A 20,845-nucleotide genomic window follows, 5' to 3' on the forward strand; every position below is an offset into this window, starting at 1 on the left:
AGGGAGACAAGGGACTGCAAAATGGAAAATAGGCATCCACCAACTTTACAGACAACTTCTCCTTGCTCCTACAACCTCCATCCTTGCACAGTTTGTTATTCTTCTAGGTAACATAGTAACAAATCCAAATTGCTGCTCTCTTTGTAGGCAAGCAAGGCTTTGTTGCAACTGCAATTCTTACTTCTTCTTGAAATGTAGGGACGACAGTACATTCCATCACATCCATCTAGTGTACACAGGTAGGTCCATTGTGGCGGGCAGGCGAGCGGGCGGGCTGCTTTATTGGCTGTTTGCTGTTCCCCTACTCCACTCCACTATTTGACTGTTGTGCTGCATCAATCAATCAATCAATCAATCAATCAATCAATCAATCAATCAATCAATCAGTGGCTGGCTCAGGTGCAGCTCTTTAACTTACCTAAAAGGGAGGGCGGAGAGAAGACAAGGAAGGTGAATGAGGTGTTCCAATGTGAAATGCCGGAAACACAGAAACACAGACGACACACAACAAGAGGTGGCAATCTATTCATTAATTGCATTTAATCAATGAGCTCATTATCACTCATGCATTGTCCAACAGGTGTTGAAATAATGGGATTAAAAGGGGAGATCCCTTCAGAAAGACAGAAACAATAGCAAAGACAAAAAACACTTTTGGAATCTGCTTTTAGTCAACACATAAGGAAAGGGTGCACCGGTCCTGGAAATACTGCAATACCAGGTCAATGCGTGGAGTGGACAGAGCAAGCTCTATTTCCATCTCCCTGTTCTAAAAATCCATTTAATATATGGTCCCCAGATAGGGGACGTATCAGATATTAAACTGATAAGAACAGATACTACACTTGATCTTAGCCAAAAGGCCGAGAAGCGATAACCCGAACGAGCCGCGCGTTGCCCGAGCCTGCCCGATACTGCTGTTCAGCCCTTGCAGCGATTCAGCCTACTTCTAGGCAATTCCATGGGGCCCTGCAGGCTCACACACTCACAGCTACACGGGAGGTGAATAAAGGCCGGAGAGGAAGCCAGACAGGATTTGCTTCTTTTGCTTGCACCACAATGCAGTGCTGAAAGAGGAGGAATCTACATAAAAACGCCTTCCTGGCAACGCCCAAATGCCCTGCTGCCATGCAGATAAACACTGGCAGCGGCAGCAAGTGCATGCCCACAGCCACCCCTTGTTCCTTCACACCTTGTATCAGCTGTAATCCAGTCCAGTCCAGTGCTGCCTGCTGAGCAGCACTGACCAACACTGCCTGGGCCCAGGCTTTTATCTCTGAGGCCCCATTATGATGTCAGAAAGCTGGCTCTGGAATCCTGAGGGCTCCACTATGACACGTGCAAAGTTCCGTCTGAACTTTATATAAGACGGTGAGGCTCAGTCAGTCACTCAGTGTTGCCTGAGAGGGCAACACTGCAACAGCCGGCCGCCAGGCTGTCTTTTTTTTGCACAGCTAGTTGCCTCCAGGAGGCCACAAGTGGGAGACAAGGGACTGCAAAATGGAAAATAGGCATCCACCAACTTTACAGACAACTTCTCCTTGCTCCTACAACCTCCATCCTTGCACAGTTTGTTATTCTTCTAGGTAACATAGTAACAAATCCAAATTGCTGCTCTCTTTGTAGGCAAGCAAGGCTTTGTTGCAACTGCAATTCTTACTTCTTCTTGAAATGTAGGGACGACAGTACATTCCATCACATCCATCTAGTGTACACAGGTAGGTCCATTGTGGCGGGCAGGCGAGCGGGCGGGCTGCTTTATTGGCTGTTTGCTGTTCCCCTACTCCACTCCACTATTTGACTGTTGTGCTGCATCAATCAATCAATCAATCAATCAATCAATCAATCAATCAATCAATCAATCAATCAGTGGCTGGCTCAGGTGCAGCTCTTTAACTTACCTAAAAGGGAGGGCGGAGAGAAGACAAGGAAGGTGAATGAGGTGTTCCAATGTGAAATGCCGGAAACACAGAAACACAGACGACACACAACAAGAGGTGGCAATCTATTCATTAATTGCATTTAATCAATGAGCTCATTATCACTCATGCATTGTCCAACAGGTGTTGAAATAATGGGATTAAAAGGGGAGATCCCTTCAGAAAGACAGAAACAATAGCAAAGACAAAAAACACTTTTGGAATCTGCTTTTAGTCAACACATAAGGAAAGGGTGCACCGGTCCTGGAAATACTGCAATACCAGGTCAATGCGTGGAGTGGACAGAGCAAGCTCTATTTCCATCTCCCTGTTCTAAAAATCCATTTAATATATGGTCCCCAGATAGGGGACGTATCAGATATTAAACTGATAAGAACAGATACTACACTTGATCTTAGCCAAAAGGCCGAGAAGCGATAACCCGAACGGGCCGCGCGTTGCCCGAGCCTGCCCGATACTGCTGTTCAGCCCTTGCAGCGATTCAGCCTACTTCTAGGCAATTCCATGGGGCCCTGCAGGCTCACACACTCACAGCTACACGGGAGGTGAATAAAGGCCGGAGAGGAAGCCAGACAGGATTTGCTTCTTTTGCTTGCACCACAATGCAGTGCTGAAAGAGGAGGAATCTACATAAAAACGCCTTCCTGGCAACGCCCAAATGCCCTGCTGCCATGCAGATAAACACTGGCAGCGGCAGCAAGTGCATGCCCACAGCCACCCCTTGTTCCTTCACACCTTGTATCAGCTGTAATCCAGTCCAGTCCAGTGCTGCCTGCTGAGCAGCACTGACCAACACTGCCTGGGCCCAGGCTTTTATCTCTGAGGCCCCATTATGATGTCAGAAAGCTGGCTCTGGAATCCTGAGGGCTCCACTATGACACGTGCAAAGTTCCGTCTGAACTTTATATAAGACGGTGAGGCTCAGTCAGTCACTCAGTGTTGCCTGAGAGGGCAACACTGCAACAGCCGGCCGCCAGGCTGTCTTTTTTTTGCACAGCTAGTTGCCTCCAGGAGGCCACAAGAGGGAGACAAGGGACTGCAAAATGGAAAATAGGCATCCACCAACTTTACAGACAACTTCTCCTTGCTCCTACAACCTCCATCCTTGCACAGTTTGTTATTCTTCTAGGTAACATAGTAACAAATCCAAATTGCTGCTCTCTTTGTAGGCAAGCAAGGCTTTGTTGCAACTGCAATTCTTACTTCTTCTTGAAATGTAGGGACGACAGTACATTCCATCACATCCATCTAGTGTACACAGGTAGGTCCATTGTGGCGGGCAGGCGAGCGGGCGGGCTGCTTTATTGGCTGTTTGCTGTTCCCCTACTCCACTCCACTATTTGACTGTTGTGCTGCATCAATCAATCAATCAATCAATCAATCAATCAATCAATCAATCAGTGGCTGGCTCAGGTGCAGCTCTTTAACTTACCTAAAAGGGAGGGCGGAGAGAAGACAAGGAAGGTGAATGAGGTGTTCCAATGTGAAATGCCGGAAACACAGAAACACAGACGACACACAACAAGAGGTGGCAATCTATTCATTAATTGCATTTAATCAATGAGCTCATTATCACTCATGCATTGTCCAACAGGTGTTGAAATAATGGGATTAAAAGGGGAGATCCCTTCAGAAAGACAGAAACAATAGCAAAGACAAAAAACACTTTTGGAATCTGCTTTTAGTCAACACATAAGGAAAGGGTGCACCGGTCCTGGAAATACTGCAATACCAGGTCAATGCGTGGAGTGGACAGAGCAAGCTCTATTTCCATCTCCCTGTTCTAAAAATCCATTTAATATATGGTCCCCAGATAGGGGACGTATCAGATATTAAACTGATAAGAACAGATACTACACTTGATCTTAGCCAAAAGGCCGAGAAGCGATAACCCGAACGGGCCGCGCGTTGCCCGAGCCTGCCCGATACTGCTGTTCAGCCCTTGCAGCGATTCAGCCTACTTCTAGGCAATTCCATGGGGCCCTGCAGGCTCACACACTCACAGCTACACGGGAGGTGAATAAAGGCCGGAGAGGAAGCCAGACAGGATTTGCTTCTTTTGCTTGCACCACAATGCAGTGCTGAAAGAGGAGGAATCTACATAAAAACGCCTTCCTGGCAACGCCCAAATGCCCTGCTGCCATGCAGATAAACACTGGCAGCGGCAGCAAGTGCATGCCCACAGCCACCCCTTGTTCCTTCACACCTTGTATCAGCTGTAATCCAGTCCAGTCCAGTGCTGCCTGCTGAGCAGCACTGACCAACACTGCCTGGGCCCAGGCTTTTATCTCTGAGGCCCCATTATGATGTCAGAAAGCTGGCTCTGGAATCCTGAGGGCTCCACTATGACACGTGCAAAGTTCCGTCTGAACTTTATATAAGACGCTGAGGCTCAGTCAGTCACTCAGTGTTGCCTGAGAGGGCAACACTGCAACAGCCGGCCGCCAGGCTGTCTTTTTTTTGCACAGCTAGTTGCCTCCAGGAGGCCACAAGAGGGAGACAAGGGACTGCAAAATGGAAAATAGGCATCCACCAACTTTACAGACAACTTCTCCTTGCTCCTACAACCTCCATCCTTGCACAGTTTGTTATTCTTCTAGGTAACATAGTAACAAATCCAAATTGCTGCTCTCTTTGTAGGCAAGCAAGGCTTTGTTGCAACTGCAATTCTTACTTCTTCTTGAAATGTAGGGACGACAGTACATTCCATCACATCCATCTAGTGTACACAGGTAGGTCCATTGTGGCGGGCAGGCGAGCGGGCGGGCTGCTTTATTGGCTGTTTGCTGTTCCCCTACTCCACTCCACTATTTGACTGTTGTGCTGCATCAATCAATCAATCAATCAATCAATCAATCAATCAATCAATCAATCAGTGGCTGGCTCAGGTGCAGCTCTTTAACTTACCTAAAAGGGAGGGCGGAGAGAAGACAAGGAAGGTGAATGAGGTGTTCCAATGTGAAATGCCGGAAACACAGAAACACAGACGACACACAACAAGAGGTGGCAATCTATTCATTAATTGCATTTAATCAATGAGCTCATTATCACTCATGCATTGTCCAACAGGTGTTGAAATAATGGGATTAAAAGGGGAGATCCCTTCAGAAAGACAGAAACAATAGCAAAGACAAAAAACACTTTTGGAATCTGCTTTTAGTCAACACATAAGGAAAGGGTGCACCGGTCCTGGAAATACTGCAATACCAGGTCAATGCGTGGAGTGGACAGAGCAAGCTCTATTTCCATCTCCCTGTTCTAAAAATCCATTTAATATATGGTCCCCAGATAGGGGACGTATCAGATATTAAACTGATAAGAACAGATACTACACTTGATCTTAGCCAAAAGGCCGAGAAGCGATAACCCGAACGGGCCGCACGTTGCCCGAGCCTGCCCGATACTGCTGTTCAGCCCTTGCAGCGATTCAGCCTACTTCTAGGCAATTCCATGGGGCCCTGCAGGCTCACACACTCACAGCTACACGGGAGGTGAATAAAGGCCGGAGAGGAAGCCAGACAGGATTTGCTTCTTTTGCTTGCACCACAATGCAGTGCTGAAAGAGGAGGAATCTACATAAAAACGCCTTCCTGGCAACGCCCAAATGCCCTGCTGCCATGCAGATAAACACTGGCAGCGGCAGCAAGTGCATGCCCACAGCCACCCCTTGTTCCTTCACACCTTGTATCAGCTGTAATCCAGTCCAGTCCAGTGCTGCCTGCTGAGCAGCACTGACCAACACTGCCTGGGCCCAGGCTTTTATCTCTGAGGCCCCATTATGATGTCAGAAAGCTGGCTCTGGAATCCTGAGGGCTCCACTATGACACGTGCAAAGTTCCGTCTGAACTTTATATAAGACGGTGAGGCTCAGTCAGTCACTCAGTGTTGCCTGAGAGGGCAACACTGCAACAGCCGGCCGCCAGGCTGTCTTTTTTTTGCACAGCTAGTTGCCTCCAGGAGGCCACAAGAGGGAGACAAGGGACTGCAAAATGGAAAATAGGCATCCACCAACTTTACAGACAACTTCTCCTTGCTCCTACAACCTCCATCCTTGCACAGTTTGTTATTCTTCTAGGTAACATAGTAACAAATCCAAAATGCTGCTCTCTTTGTAGGCAAGCAAGGCTTTGTTGCAACTGCAATTCTTACTTCTTCTTGAAATGTAGGGACGACAGTACATTCCATCACATCCATCTAGTGTACACAGGTAGGTCCATTGTGGCGGGCAGGCGAGCGGGCGGGCTGCTTTATTGGCTGTTTGCTGTTCCCCTACTCCACTCCACTATTTGACTGTTGTGCTGCATCAATCAATCAATCAATCAATCAATCAATCAATCAATCAATCAATCAATCAGTGGCTGGCTCAGGTGCAGCTCTTTAACTTACCTAAAAGGGAGGGCGGAGAGAAGACAAGGAAGGTGAATGAGGTGTTCCAATGTGAAATGCCGGAAACACAGAAACACACACGACACACAACAAGAGGTGGCAATCTATTCATTAATTGCATTTAATCAATGAGCTCATTATCACTCATGCATTGTCCAACAGGTGTTGAAATAATGGGATTAAAAGGGGAGATCCCTTCAGAAAGACAGAAACAATAGCAAAGACAAAAAACACTTTTGGAATCTGCTTTTAGTCAACACATAAGGAAAGGGTGCACCGGTCCTGGAAATACTGCAATACCAGGTCAATGCGTGGAGTGGACAGAGCAAGCTCTATTTCCATCTCCCTGTTCTAAAAATCCATTTAATATATGGTCCCCAGATAGGGGACGTATCAGATATTAAACTGATAAGAACAGATACTACACTTGATCTTAGCCAAAAGGCCGAGAAGCGATAACCCGAACGGGCCGCGCGTTGCCCGAGCCTGCCCGATACTGCTGTTCAGCCCTTGCAGCGATTCAGCCTACTTCTAGGCAATTCCATGGGGCCCTGCAGGCTCACACACTCACAGCTACACGGGAGGTGAATAAAGGCCGGAGAGGAAGCCAGACAGGATTTGCTTCTTTTGCTTGCACTACAATGCAGTGCTGAAAGAGGAGGAATCTACATAAAAACGCCTTCCTGGCAACGCCCAAACGCCCTGCTGCCATGCAGATAAACACTGGCAGCGGCAGCAAGTGCATGCCCACAGCCACCCCTTGTTCCTTCACACCTTGTATCAGCTGTAATCCAGTCCAGTCCAGTGCTGCCTGCTGAGCAGCACTGACCAACACTGCCTGGGCCCAGGCTTTTATCTCTGAGGCCCCATTATGATGTCAGAAAGCTGGCTCTGGAATCCTGAGGGCTCCACTATGACACGTGCAAAGTTCCGTCTGAACTTTATATAAGACGGTGAGGCTCAGTCAGTCACTCAGTGTTGCCTGAGAGGGCAACACTGCAACAGCCGGCCGCCAGGCTGTCTTTTTTTTGCACAGCTAGTTGCCTCCAGGAGGCCACAAGAGGGAGACAAGGGACTGCAAAATGGAAAATAGGCATCCACCAACTTTACAGACAACTTCTCCTTGCTCCTACAACCTCCATCCTTGCACAGTTTGTTATTCTTCTAGGTAACATAGTAACAAATCCAAATTGCTGCTCTCTTTGTAGGCAAGCAAGGCTTTGTTGCAACTGCAATTCTTACTTCTTCTTGAAATGTAGGGACGACAGTACATTCCATCACATCCATCTAGTGTACACAGGTAGGTCCATTGTGGCGGGCAGGCGAGCGGGCGGGCTGCTTTATTGGCTGTTTGCTGTTCCCCTACTCCACTCCACTATTTGACTGTTGTGCTGCATCAATCAATCAATCAATCAATCAATCAATCAATCAATCAATCAATCAATCAATCAGTGGCTGGCTCAGGTGCAGCTCTTTAACTTACCTAAAAGGGAGGGTGGAGAGAAGACAAGGAAGGTGAATGAGGTGTTCCAATGTGAAATGCCGGAAACACAGAAACACAGACGACACACAACAAGAGGTGGCAATCTATTCATTAATTGCATTTAATCAATGAGCTCATTATCACTCATGCATTGTCCAACAGGTGTTGAAATAATGGGATTAAAAGGGGAGATCCCTTCAGAAAGACAGAAACAATAGCAAAGACAAAAAACACTTTTGGAATCTGCTTTTAGTCAACACATAAGGAAAGGGTGCACCGGTCCTGGAAATACTGCAATACCAGGTCAATGCGTGGAGTGGACAGAGCAAGCTCTATTTCCATCTCCCTGTTCTAAAAATCCATTTAATATATGGTCCCCAGATAGGGGACGTATCAGATATTAAACTGATAAGAACAGATACTACACTTGATCTTAGCCAAAAGGCCGAGAAGCGATAACCCGAACGGGCCGCGCGTTGCCCGAGCCTGCCCGATACTGCTGTTCAGCCCTTGCAGCGATTCAGCCTACTTCTAGGCAATTCCATGGGGCCCTGCAGGCTCACACACTCACAGCTACACGGGAGGTGAATAAAGGCCGGAGAGGAAGCCAGACAGGATTTGCTTCTTTTGCTTGCACCACAATGCAGTGCTGAAAGAGGAGGAATCTACATAAAAACGCCTTCCTGGCAACGCCCAAATGCCCTGCTGCCATGCAGATAAACACTGGCAGCGGCAGCAAGTGCATGCCCACAGCCACCCCTTGTTCCTTCACACCTTGTATCAGCTGTAATCCAGTCCAGTCCAGTGCTGCCTGCTGAGCAGCACTGACCAACACTGCCTGGGCCCAGGCTTTTATCTCTGAGGCCCCATTATGATGTCAGAAAGCTGGCTCTGGAATCCTGAGGGCTCCACTATGACACGTGCAAAGTTCCGTCTGAACTTTATATAAGACGGTGAGGCTCAGTCAGTCACTCAGTGTTGCCTGAGAGGGCAACACTGCAACAGCCGGCCGCCAGGCTGTCTTTTTTTTGCACAGCTAGTTGCCTCCAGGAGGCCACAAGAGGGAGACAAGGGACTGCAAAATGGAAAATAGGCATCCACCAACTTTACAGACAACTTCTCCTTGCTCCTACAACCTCCATCCTTGCACAGTTTGTTATTCTTCTAGGTAACATAGTAACAAATCCAAATTGCTGCTCTCTTTGTAGGCAAGCAAGGCTTTGTTGCAACTGCAATTCTTACTTCTTCTTGAAATGTAGGGACGACAGTACATTCCATCACATCCATCTAGTGTACACAGGTAGGTCCATTGTGGCGGGCAGGCGAGCGGGCGGGCTGCTTTATTGGCTGTTTGCTGTTCCCCTACTCCACTCCACTATTTGACTGTTGTGCTGCATCAATCAATCAATCAATCAATCAATCAATCAATCAATCAATCAATCAATCAGTGGCTGGCTCAGGTGCAGCTCTTTAACTTACCTAAAAGGGAGGGCGGAGAGAAGACAAGGAAGGTGAATGAGGTGTTCCAATGTGAAATGCCGGAAACACAGAAACACACACGACACACAACAAGAGGTGGCAATCTATTCATTAATTGCATTTAATCAATGAGCTCATTATCACTCATGCATTGTCCAACAGGTGTTGAAATAATGGGATTAAAAGGGGAGATCCCTTCAGAAAGACAGAAACAATAGCAAAGACAAAAAACACTTTTGGAATCTGCTTTTAGTCAACACATAAGGAAAGGGTGCACCGGTCCTGGAAATACTGCAATACCAGGTCAATGCGTGGAGTGGACAGAGCAAGCTCTATTTCCATCTCCCTGTTCTAAAAATCCATTTAATATATGGTCCCCAGATAGGGGACGTATCAGATATTAAACTGATAAGAACAGATACTACACTTGATCTTAGCCAAAAGGCCGAGAAGCGATAACCCGAACGGGCCGCGCGTTGCCCGAGCCTGCCCGATACTGCTGTTCAGCCCTTGCAGCGATTCAGCCTACTTCTAGGCAATTCCATGGGGCCCTGCAGGCTCACACACTCACAGCTACACGGGAGGTGAATAAAGGCCGGAGAGGAAGCCAGACAGGATTTGCTTCTTTTGCTTGCACTACAATGCAGTGCTGAAAGAGGAGGAATCTACATAAAAACGCCTTCCTGGCAACGCCCAAATGCCCTGCTGCCATGCAGATAAACACTGGCAGCGGCAGCAAGTGCATGCCCACAGCCACCCCTTGTTCCTTCACACCTTGTATCAGCTGTAATCCAGTCCAGTCCAGTGCTGCCTGCTGAGCAGCACTGACCAACACTGCCTGGGCCCAGGCTTTTATCTCTGAGGCCCCATTATGATGTCAGAAAGCTGGCTCTGGAATCCTGAGGGCTCCACTATGACACGTGCAAAGTTCCGTCTGAACTTTATATAAGACGGTGAGGCTCAGTCAGTCACTCAGTGTTGCCTGAGAGGGCAACACTGCAACAGCCGGCCGCCAGGCTGTCTTTTTTTTGCACAGCTAGTTGCCTCCAGGAGGCCACAAGAGGGAGACAAGGGACTGCAAAATGGAAAATAGGCATCCACCAACTTTACAGACAACTTCTCCTTGCTCCTACAACCTCCATCCTTGCACAGTTTGTTATTCTTCTAGGTAACATAGTAACAAATCCAAATTGCTGCTCTCTTTGTAGGCAAGCAAGGCTTTGTTGCAACTGCAATTCTTACTTCTTCTTGAAATGTAGGGACGACAGTACATTCCATCACATCCATCTAGTGTACACAGGTAGGTCCATTGTGGCGGGCAGGCGAGCGGGCGGGCTGCTTTATTGGCTGTTTGCTGTTCCCCTACTCCACTCCACTATTTGACTGTTGTGCTGCATCAATCAATCAATCAATCAATCAATCAATCAATCAATCAATCAATCAATCAGTGGCTGGCTCAGGTGCAGCTCTTTAACTTACCTAAAAGGGAGGGCGGAGAGAAGACAAGGAAGGTGAATGAGGTGTTCCAATGTGAAATGCCGGAAACACAGAAACACAGACGACACACAACAAGAGGTGGCAATCTATTCATTAATTGCATTTAATCAATGAGCTCATTATCACTCATGCATTGTCCAACAGGTGTTGAAATAATGGGATTAAAAGGGGAGATCCCTTCAGAAAGACAGAAACAATAGCAAAGACAAAAAACACTTTTGGAATCTGCTTTTAGTCAACACATAAGGAAAGGGTGCACCGGTCCTGGAAATACTGCAATACCAGGTCAATGCGTGGAGTGGACAGAGCAAGCTCTATTTCCATCTCCCTGTTCTAAAAATCCATTTAATATATGGTCCCCAGATAGGGGACGTATCAGATATTAAACTGATAAGAACAGATACTACACTTGATCTTAGCCAAAAGGCCGAGAAGCGATAACCCGAACGGGCCGCGCGTTGCCCGAGCCTGCCCGATACTGCTGTTCAGCCCTTGCAGCGATTCAGCCTACTTCTAGGCAATTCCATGGGGCCCTGCAGGCTCACACACTCACAGCTACACGGGAGGTGAATAAAGGCCGGAGAGGAAGCCAGACAGGATTTGCTTCTTTTGCTTGCACCACAATGCAGTGCTGAAAGAGGAGGAATCTACATAAAAACGCCTTCCTGGCAACACCCAAATGCCCTGCTGCCATGCAGATAAACACTGGCAGCGGCAGCAAGTGCATGCCCACAGCCACCCCTTGTTCCTTCACACCTTGTATCAGCTGTAATCCAGTCCAGTCCAGTGCTGCCTGCTGAGCAGCACTGACCAACACTGCCTGGGCCCAGGCTTTTATCTCTGAGGCCCCATTATGATGTCAGAAAGCTGGCTCTGGAATCCTGAGGGCTCCACTATGACACGTGCAAAGTTCCGTCTGAACTTTATATAAGACGGTGAGGCTCAGTCAGTCACTCAGTGTTGCCTGAGAGGGCAACACTGCAACAGCCGGCCGCCAGGCTGTCTTTTTTTTGCACAGCTAGTTGCCTCCAGGAGGCCACAAGAGGGAGACAAGGGACTGCAAAATGGAAAATAGGCATCCACCAACTTTACAGACAACTTCTCCTTGCTCCTACAACCTCCATCCTTGCACAGTTTGTTATTCTTCTAGGTAACATAGTAACAAATCCAAATTGCTGCTCTCTTTGTAGGCAAGCAAGGCTTTGTTGCAACTGCAATTCTTACTTCTTCTTGAAATGTAGGGACGACAGTACATTCCATCACATCCATCTAGTGTACACAGGTAGGTCCATTGTGGCGGGCAGGCGAGCGGGCGGGCTGCTTTATTGGCTGTTTGCTGTTCCCCTACTCCACTCCACTATTTGACTGTTGTGCTGCATCAATCAATCAATCAATCAATCAATCAATCAATCAATCAATCAATCAATCAATCAATCAATCAGTGGCTGGCTCAGGTGCAGCTCTTTAACTTACCTAAAAGGGAGGGCGGAGAGAAGACAAAGGAAGGTGAATGAGGTGTTCCAATGTGAAATGCCGGAAACACAGAAACACAGACGACACACAACAAGAGGTGGCAATCTATTCATTAATTGCATTTAATCAATGAGCTCATTATCACTCATGCATTGTCCAACAGGTGTTGAAATAATGGGATTAAAAGGGGAGATCCCTTCAGAAAGACAGAAACAATAGCAAAGACAAAAAACACTTTTGGAATCTGCTTTTAGTCAACACATAAGGAAAGGGTGCACCGGTCCTGGAAATACTGCAATACCAGGTCAATGCGTGGAGTGGACAGAGCAAGCTCTATTTCCATCTCCCTGTTCTAAAAATCCATTTAATATATGGTCCCCAGATAGGGGACGTATCAGATATTAAACTGATAAGAACAGATACTACACTTGATCTTAGCCAAAAGGCCGAGAAGCGATAACCCGAACGGGCCGCGCGTTGCCCGAGCCTGCCCGATACTGCTGTTCAGCCCTTGCAGCGATTCAGCCTACTTCTAGGCAATTCCATGGGGCCCTGCAGGCTCACACACTCACAGCTACACGGGAGGTGAATAAAGGCCGGAGAGGAAGCCAGACAGGATTTGCTTCTTTTGCTTGCACCACAATGCAGTGCTGAAAGAGGAGGAATCTACATAAAAACGCCTTCCTGGCAACGCCCAAATGCCCTGCTACCATGCAGATAAACACTGGCAGCGGCAGCAAGTGCATGCCCACAGCCACCCCTTGTTCCTTCACACCTTGTATCAGCTGTAATCCAGTCCAGTCCAGTGCTGCCTGCTGAGCAGCACTGACCAACACTGCCTGGGCCCAGGCTTTTATCTCTGAGGCCCCATTATGATGTCAGAAAGCTGGCTCTGGAATCCTGAGGGCTCCACTATGACACGTGCAAAGTTCTGTCTGAACTTTATATAAGACGGTGAGGCTCAGTCAGTCACTCAGTGTTGCCTGAGAGGGCAACACTGCAACAGCCGGCCGCCAGGCTGTCTTTTTTTTGCACAGCTAGTTGCCTCCAGGAGGCCACAAGAGGGAGACAAGGGACTGCAAAATGGAAAATAGGCATCCACCAACTTTACAGACAACTTCTCCTTGCTCCTACAACCTCCATCCTTGCACAGTTTGTTATTCTTCTAGGTAACATAGTAACAAATCCAAATTGCTGCTCTCTTTGTAGGCAAGCAAGGCTTTGTTGCAACTGCAATTCTTACTTCTTCTTGAAATGTAGGGACGACAGTACATTCCATCACATCCATCTAGTGTACACAGGTAGGTCCATTGTGGCGGGCAGGCGAGCGGGCGGGCTGCTTTATTGGCTGTTTGCTGTTCCCCTACTCCACTCCACTATTTGACTGTTGTGCTGCATCAATCAATCAATCAATCAATCAATCAATCAATCAATCAGTGGCTGGCTCAGGTGCAGCTCTTTAACTTACCTAAAAGGGAGGGCGGAGAGAAGACAAGGAAGGTGAATGAGGTGTTCCAATGTGAAATGCCGGAAACACAGAAACACAGACGACACACAACAAGAGGTGGCAATCTATTCATTAATTGCATTTAATCAATGAGCTCATTATCACTCATGCATTGTCCAACAGGTGTTGAAATAATGGGATTAAAAGGGGAGATCCCTTCAGAAAGACAGAAACAATAGCAAAGACAAAAAACACTTTTGGAATCTGCTTTTAGTCAACACATAAGGAAAGGGTGCACCGGTCCTGGAAATACTGCAATACCAGGTCAATGCGTGGAGTGGACAGAGCAAGCTCTATTTCCATCTCCCTGTTCTAAAAATCCATTTAATATATGGTCCCCAGATAGGGGACGTATCAGATATTAAACTGATAAGAACAGATACTACACTTGATCTTAGCCAAAAGGCCGAGAAGCGATAACCCGAACGGGCCGCGCGTTGCCCGAGCCTGCCCGATACTGCTGTTCAGCCCTTGCAGCGATTCAGCCTACTTCTAGGCAATTCCATGGGGCCCTGCAGGCTCACACACTCACAGCTACACGGGAGGTGAATAAAGGCCGGAGAGGAAGCCAGACAGGATTTGCTTCTTTTGCTTGCACCACAATGCAGTGCTGAAAGAGGAGGAATCTACATAAAAACGCCTTCCTGGCAACGCCCAAATGCCCTGCTGCCATGCAGATAAACACTGGCAGCGGCAGCAAGTGCATGCCCACAGCCACCCCTTGTTCCTTCACACCTTGTATCAGCTGTAATCCAGTCCAGTCCAGTGCTGCCTGCTGAGCAGCACTGACCAACACTGCCTGGGCCCAGGCTTTTATCTCTGAGGCCCCATTATGATGTCAGAAAGCTGGCTCTGGAATCCTGAGGGCTCCACTATGACACGTGCAAAGTTCCGTCTGAACTTTATATAAGACGGTGAGGCTCAGTCAGTCACTCAGTGTTGCCTGAGAGGGCAACACTGCAACAGCCGGCCGCCAGGCTGTCTTTTTTTTGCACAGCTAGTTGCCTCCAGGAGGCCACAAGAGGGAGACAAGGGACTGCAAAATGGAAAATAGGCATCCACCAACTTTACAGACAACTTCTCCTTGCTCCTACAACCTCCATCCTTGCACAGTTTGTTATTCTTCTAGGTAACATAGTAACAAATCCAAATTGCTGCTCTCTTTGTAGGCAAGCAAGGCTTTGTTGCAACTGCAATTCTTACTTCTTCTTGAAATGTAGGGACGACAGTACATTCCATCACATCCATCTAGTGTACACAGGTAGGTCCATTGTGGCGGGCAGGCGAGCGGGCGGGCTGCTTTATTGGCTGTTTGCTGTTCCCCTACTCCACTCCACTATTTGACTGTTGTGCTGCATCAATCAATCAATCAATCAATCAATCAATCAATCAATCAATCAATCAATCAATCAATCAGTGGCTGGCTCAGGTGCAGCTCTTTAACTTACCTAAAAGGGAGGGCGGAGAGAAGACAAGGAAGGTGAATGAGGTGTTCCAATGTGAAATGCCGGAAACACAGAAACACAGACGACACACAACAAGAGGTGGCAATCTATTCATTAATTGCATTTAATCAATGAGCTCATTATCACTCATGCATTGTCCAACAGGTGTTGAAATAATGGGATTAAAAGGGGAGATCCCTTCAGAAAGACAGAAACAATAGCAAAGACAAAAAACACTTTTGGAATCTGCTTTTAGTCAACACATAAGGAAAGGGTGCACCGGTCCTGGAAATACTGCAATACCAGGTCAATGCGTGGAGTGGACAGAGCAAGCTCTATTTCCATCTCCCTGTTCTAAAAATCCATTTAATATATGGTCCCCAGATAGGGGACGTATCAGATATTAAACTGATAAGAACAGATACTACACTTGATCTTAGCCAAAAGGCCGAGAAGCGATAACCCGAACGGGCCGCGCGTTGCCCGAGCCTGCCCGATACTGCTGTTCAGCCCTTGCAGCGATTCAGCCTACTTCTAGGCAATTCCATGGGGCCCTGCAGGCTCACACACTCACAGCTACACGGGAGGTGAATAAAGGCCGGAGAGGAAGCCAGACAGGATTTGCTTCTTTTGCTTGCACCACAATGCAGTGCTGAAAGAGGAGGAATCTACATAAAAACGCCTTCCTGGCAACGCCCAAATGCCCTGCTGCCATGCAGATAAACACTGGCAGCGGCAGCAAGTGCATGCCCACAGCCACCCCTTGTTCCTTCACACCTTGTATCAGCTGTAATCCAGTCCAGTCCAGTGCTGCCTGCTGAGCAGCACTGACCAACACTGCCTGGGCCCAGGCTTTTATCTCTGAGGCCCCATTATGATGTCAGAAAGCTGGCTCTGGAATCCTGAGGGCTCCACTATGACACGTGCAAAGTTCCGTCTGAACTTTATATAAGACGGTGAGGCTCAGTCAGTCACTCAGTGTTGCCTGAGAGGGCAACACTGCAACAGCCGGCCGCCAGGCTGTCTTTTTTTTGCACAGCTAGTTGCCTCCAGGAGGCCACAAGAGGGAGACAAGGGACTGCAAAATGGAAAATAGGCATCCACCAACTTTACAGACAACTTCTCCTTGCTCCTACAACCTCCATCCTTGCACAGTTTGTTATTCTTCTAGGTAACATAGTAACAAATCCAAATTGCTGCTCTCTTTGTAGGCAAGCAAGGCTTTGTTGCAACTGCAATTCTTACTTCTTCTTGAAATGTAGGGACGACAGTACATTCCATCACATCCATCTAGTGTACACAGGTAGGTCCATTGTGGCGGGCAGGCGAGCGGGCGGGCTGCTTTATTGGCTGTTTGCTGTTCCCCTACTCCACTCCACTATTTGACTGTTGTGCTGCATCAATCAATCAATCAATCAATCAATCAATCAATCAATCAATCAATCAATCAATCAGTGGCTGGCTCAGGTGCAGCTCTTTAACTTACCTAAAAGGGAGGGCGGAGAGAAGACAAGGAAGGTGAATGAGGTGTTCCAATGTGAAATGCCGGAAACACAGAAACACAGACGACACACAACAAGAGGTGGCAATCTATTGATTAATTGCATTTAATCAATGAGCTCATTATCACTCATGCATTGTCCAACAGGTGTTGAAATAATGGGATTAAAAGGGGAGATCCCTTCAGAAAGACAGAAACAATAGCAAAGACAAAAAACACTTTTGGAATCTGCTTTTAGTCAACACATAAGGAAAGGGTGCACCGGTCCTGGAAATACTGCAATACCAGGTCAATGCGTGGAGTGGACAGAGCAAGCTCTATTTCCATCTCCCTGTTCTAAAAATCCATTTAATATATGGTCCCCAGATAGGGGACGTATCAGATATTAAACTGATAAGAACAGATACTACACTTGATCTTAGCCAAAAGGCCGAGAAGCGATAACCCGAACGGGCCGCGCGTTGCCCGAGCCTGCCCGATACTGCTGTTCAGCCCTTGCAGCGATTCAGCCTACTTCTAGGCAATTCCATGGGGCCCTGCAGGCTCACACACTCACAGCTACACGGGAGGTGAATAAAGGCCGGAGAGGAAGCCAGACAGGATTTGCTTCTTTTGCTTGCACCACAATGCAGTGCTGAAAGAGGAGGAATCTACATAAAAACGCCTTCCTGGCAACGCCCAAATGCCCTGCTGCCATGCAGATAAACACTGGCAGCGGCAGCAAGTGCATGCCCACAGCCACCCCTTGTTCCTTCACACCTTGTATCAGCTGTAATCCAGTCCAGTCCAGTGCTGCCTGCTGAGCAGCACTGACCAACACTGCCTGGGCCCAGGCTTTTATCTCTGAGGCCCCATTATGATGTCAGAAAGCTGGCTCTGGAATCCTGAGGGCTCCACTATGACACGTGCAAAGTTCCGTCTGAACTTTATATAAGACGGTGAGGCTCAGTCAGTCACTCAGTGTTGCCTGAGAGGGCAACACTGCAACAGCCGGCCGCCAGGCTGTCTTTTTTTTGCACAGCTAGTTGCCTCCAGGAGGCCACAAGAGGGAGACAAGGGACTGCAAAATGGAAAATAGGCATCCACCAACTTTACAGACAACTTCTCCTTGCTCCTACAACCTCCATCCTTGCACAGTTTGTTATTCTTCTAGGTAACATAGTAACAAATCCAAATTGCTGCTCTCTTTGTAGGCAAGCAAGGCTTTGTTGCAACTGCAATTCTTACTTCTTCTTGAAATGTAGGGACAACAGTACATTCCATCACATCCATCTAGTGTACACAGGTAGGTCCATTGTGGCGGGCAGGCGAGCGGGCGGGCTGCTTTATTGGCTGTTTGCTGTTCCCCTACTCCACTCCACTATTTGACTGTTGTGCTGCATCAATCAATCAATCAATCAATCAATCAATCAATCAATCAATCAATCAATCAATCAATCAATCAATCAGTGGCTGGCTCAGGTGCAGCTCTTTAACTTACCTAAAAGGGAGGGCGGAGAGAAGACAAGGAAGGTGAATGAGGTGTTCCAATGTGAAATGCCGGAAACACAGAAACACAGACGACACACAACAAGAGGTGGCAATCTATTCATTAATTGCATTTAATCAATGAGCTCATTATCACTCATGCATTGTCCAACAGGTGTTGAAATAATGGGATTAAAAGGGGAGATCCCTTCAGAAAGACAGAAACAATAGCAAAGACAAAAAACACTTTTGGAATCTGCTTTTAGTCAACACATAAGGAAAGGGTGCACCGGTCCTGGAAATACTGCAATACCAGGTCAATGCGTGGAGTGGACAGAGCAAGCTCTATTTCCATCTCCCTGTTCTAAAAATCCATTTAATATATGGTCCCCAGATAGGGGACGTATCAGATATTAAACTGATAAGAACAGATACTACACTTGATCTTAGCCAAAAGGCCGAGAAGCGATAACCCGAACGGGCCGCGCGTTGCCCGAGCCTGCCCGATACTGCTGTTCAGCCCTTGCAGCGATTCAGCCTACTTCTAGGCAATTCCATGGGGCCCTGCAGGCTCACACACTCACAGCTACACGGGAGGTGAATAAAGGCCGGAGAGGAAGCCAGACAGGATTTGCTTCTTTTGCTTGCACCACAATGCAGTGCTGAAAGAGGAGGAATCTACATAAAAACGCCTTCCTGGCAACGCCCAAATGCCCTGCTGCCATGCAGATAAACACTGGCAGCGGCAGCAAGTGCATGCCCACAGCCACCCCTTGTTCCTTCACACCTTGTATCAGCTGTAATCCAGTCCAGTCCAGTGCTGCCTGCTGAGCAGCACTGACCAACACTGCCTGGGCCCAGGCTTTTATCTCTGAGGCCCCATTATGATGTCAGAAAGCTGGCTCTGGAATCCTGAGGGCTCCACTATGACACGTGCAAAGTTCCGTCTGAACTTTATATAAGACGGTGAGGCTCAGTCAGTCACTCAGTGTTGCCTGAGAGGGCAACACTGCAACAGCCGGCCGCCAGGCTGTCTTTTTTTTGCACAGCTAGTTGCCTCCAGGAGGCCACAAGAGGGAGACAAGGGACTGCAAAATGGAAAATAGGCATCCACCAACTTTACAGACAACTTCTCCTTGCTCCTACAACCTCCATCCTTGCACAGTTTGTTATTCTTCTAGGTAACATAGTAACAAATCCAAATTGCTGCTCTCTTTGTAGGCAAGCAAGGCTTTGTTGCAACTGCAATTCTTACTTCTTCTTGAAATGTAGGGACGACAGTACATTCCATCACATCCATCTAGTGTACACAGGTAGGTCCATTGTGGCGGGCAGGCGAGCGGGCGGGCTGCTTTATTGGCTGTTTGCTGTTCCCCTACTCCACTCCACTATTTGACTGTTGTGCTGCATCAATCAATCAATCAATCAATCAATCAATCAATCAATCAATCAATCAGTGGCTGGCTCAGGTGCAGCTCTTTAACTTACCTAAAAGGGAGGGCGGAGAGAAGACAAGGAAGGTGAATGAGGTGTTCCAATGTGAAATGCCGGAAACACAGAAACACAGACGACACACAACAAGAGGTGGCAATCTATTCATTAATTGCATTTAATCAATGAGCTCATTATCACTCATGCATTGTCCAACAGGTGTTGAAATAATGGGATTAAAAGGGGAGATCCCTTCAGAAAGACAGAAACAATAGCAAAGACAAAAAACACTTTTGGAATCTGCTTTTAGTCAACACATAAGGAAAGGGTGCACCGGTCCTGGAAATACTGCAATACCAGGTCAATGCGTGGAGTGGACAGAGCAAGCTCTATTTCCATCTCCCTGTTCTAAAAATCCATTTAATATATGGTCCCCAGATAGGGGACGTATCAGATATTAAACTGATAAGAACAGATACTACACTTGATCTTAGCCAAAAGGCCGAGAAGCGATAACCCGAACGGGCCGCGCGTTGCCCGAGCCTGCCCGATACTGCTGTTCAGCCCTTGCAGCGATTCAGCCTACTTCTAGGCAATTCCATGGGGCCCTGCAGGCTCACACACTCACAGCTACACGGGAGGTGAATAAAGGCCGGAGAGGAAGCCAGACAGGATTTGCTTCTTTTGCTTGCACCACAATGCAGTGCTGAAAGAGGAGGAATCGACATAAAAACGCCTTCCTGGCAACGCCCAAATGCCCTGCTGCCATGCAGATAAACACTGGCAGCGGCAGCAAGTGCATGCCCACAGCCACCCCTTGTTCCTTCACACCTTGTATCAGCTGTAATCCAGTCCAGTCCAGTGCTGCCTGCTGAGCAGCACTGACCAACACTGCCTGGGCCCAGGCTTTTATCTCTGAGGCCCCATTATGATGTCAGAAAGCTGGCTCTGGAATCCTGAGGGCTCCACTATGACACGTGCAAAGTTCCGTCTGAACTTTATATAAGACGGTGAGGCTCAGTCAGTCACTCAGTGTTGCCTGAGAGGGCAACACTGCAACAGCCGGCCGCCAGGCTGTCTTTTTTTTGCACAGCTAGTTGCCTCCAGGAGGCCACAAGAGGGAGACAAGGGACTGCAAAATGGAAAATAGGCATCCACCAACTTTACAGACAACTTCTCCTTGCTCCTACAACCTCCATCCTTGCACAGTTTGTTATTCTTCTAGGTAACATAGTA

The 20,845-nt window shown here is 47.7% G+C and overlaps 14 non-coding genes across 14 annotated transcripts; all 14 read right to left on the reverse strand.

Moving 5' to 3' along the window:
* Window positions 1–684: 684 nt before the first annotated feature.
* Window positions 685–875, reverse strand: LOC142729787 (U2 spliceosomal RNA). The gene has a single exon (XR_012878484.1). It is a non-coding gene; the product is annotated as a U2 spliceosomal RNA (small nuclear RNA).
* A 1,292-nt stretch (window positions 876–2,167) lies between these two features.
* On the reverse strand, window positions 2,168–2,358 carry LOC142729789 (U2 spliceosomal RNA). The gene has a single exon (XR_012878486.1). It is a non-coding gene; the product is annotated as a U2 spliceosomal RNA (small nuclear RNA).
* A 1,280-nt stretch (window positions 2,359–3,638) lies between these two features.
* Window positions 3,639–3,829, reverse strand: LOC142729790 (U2 spliceosomal RNA). The gene has a single exon (XR_012878487.1). It is a non-coding gene; the product is annotated as a U2 spliceosomal RNA (small nuclear RNA).
* Window positions 3,830–5,113: 1,284 nt separating this feature from the next.
* Window positions 5,114–5,304, reverse strand: LOC142729791 (U2 spliceosomal RNA). The gene has a single exon (XR_012878488.1). It is a non-coding gene; the product is annotated as a U2 spliceosomal RNA (small nuclear RNA).
* Window positions 5,305–6,592: 1,288 nt separating this feature from the next.
* Window positions 6,593–6,783, reverse strand: LOC142729792 (U2 spliceosomal RNA). The gene has a single exon (XR_012878489.1). It is a non-coding gene; the product is annotated as a U2 spliceosomal RNA (small nuclear RNA).
* A 1,292-nt stretch (window positions 6,784–8,075) lies between these two features.
* On the reverse strand, window positions 8,076–8,266 carry LOC142729793 (U2 spliceosomal RNA). The gene has a single exon (XR_012878490.1). It is a non-coding gene; the product is annotated as a U2 spliceosomal RNA (small nuclear RNA).
* Window positions 8,267–9,554: 1,288 nt separating this feature from the next.
* Window positions 9,555–9,745, reverse strand: LOC142729794 (U2 spliceosomal RNA). Its single transcript, XR_012878491.1, has one exon. It is a non-coding gene; the product is annotated as a U2 spliceosomal RNA (small nuclear RNA).
* A 1,288-nt stretch (window positions 9,746–11,033) lies between these two features.
* Window positions 11,034–11,224, reverse strand: LOC142729795 (U2 spliceosomal RNA). The gene has a single exon (XR_012878492.1). It is a non-coding gene; the product is annotated as a U2 spliceosomal RNA (small nuclear RNA).
* Window positions 11,225–12,525: 1,301 nt separating this feature from the next.
* On the reverse strand, window positions 12,526–12,716 carry LOC142729796 (U2 spliceosomal RNA). The gene has a single exon (XR_012878493.1). It is a non-coding gene; the product is annotated as a U2 spliceosomal RNA (small nuclear RNA).
* A 1,276-nt stretch (window positions 12,717–13,992) lies between these two features.
* LOC142729798 (U2 spliceosomal RNA) lies at window positions 13,993–14,183 on the reverse strand. The gene has a single exon (XR_012878494.1). It is a non-coding gene; the product is annotated as a U2 spliceosomal RNA (small nuclear RNA).
* A 1,296-nt stretch (window positions 14,184–15,479) lies between these two features.
* Window positions 15,480–15,670, reverse strand: LOC142729799 (U2 spliceosomal RNA). The gene has a single exon (XR_012878495.1). It is a non-coding gene; the product is annotated as a U2 spliceosomal RNA (small nuclear RNA).
* A 1,292-nt stretch (window positions 15,671–16,962) lies between these two features.
* LOC142729801 (U2 spliceosomal RNA) lies at window positions 16,963–17,153 on the reverse strand. Its single transcript, XR_012878497.1, has one exon. It is a non-coding gene; the product is annotated as a U2 spliceosomal RNA (small nuclear RNA).
* A 1,304-nt stretch (window positions 17,154–18,457) lies between these two features.
* Window positions 18,458–18,648, reverse strand: LOC142729802 (U2 spliceosomal RNA). The gene has a single exon (XR_012878498.1). It is a non-coding gene; the product is annotated as a U2 spliceosomal RNA (small nuclear RNA).
* Window positions 18,649–19,932: 1,284 nt separating this feature from the next.
* LOC142729803 (U2 spliceosomal RNA) lies at window positions 19,933–20,123 on the reverse strand. The gene has a single exon (XR_012878499.1). It is a non-coding gene; the product is annotated as a U2 spliceosomal RNA (small nuclear RNA).
* Between the last annotated feature and the right edge of the window lie 722 nt (window positions 20,124–20,845).

Source organism: Rhinoderma darwinii, unplaced genomic scaffold, assembly GCF_050947455.1.
Source record: "Rhinoderma darwinii isolate aRhiDar2 unplaced genomic scaffold, aRhiDar2.hap1 Scaffold_737, whole genome shotgun sequence".
In the NCBI taxonomy this organism is placed as follows: Eukaryota; Metazoa; Chordata; class Amphibia; order Anura; family Rhinodermatidae; genus Rhinoderma; species Rhinoderma darwinii.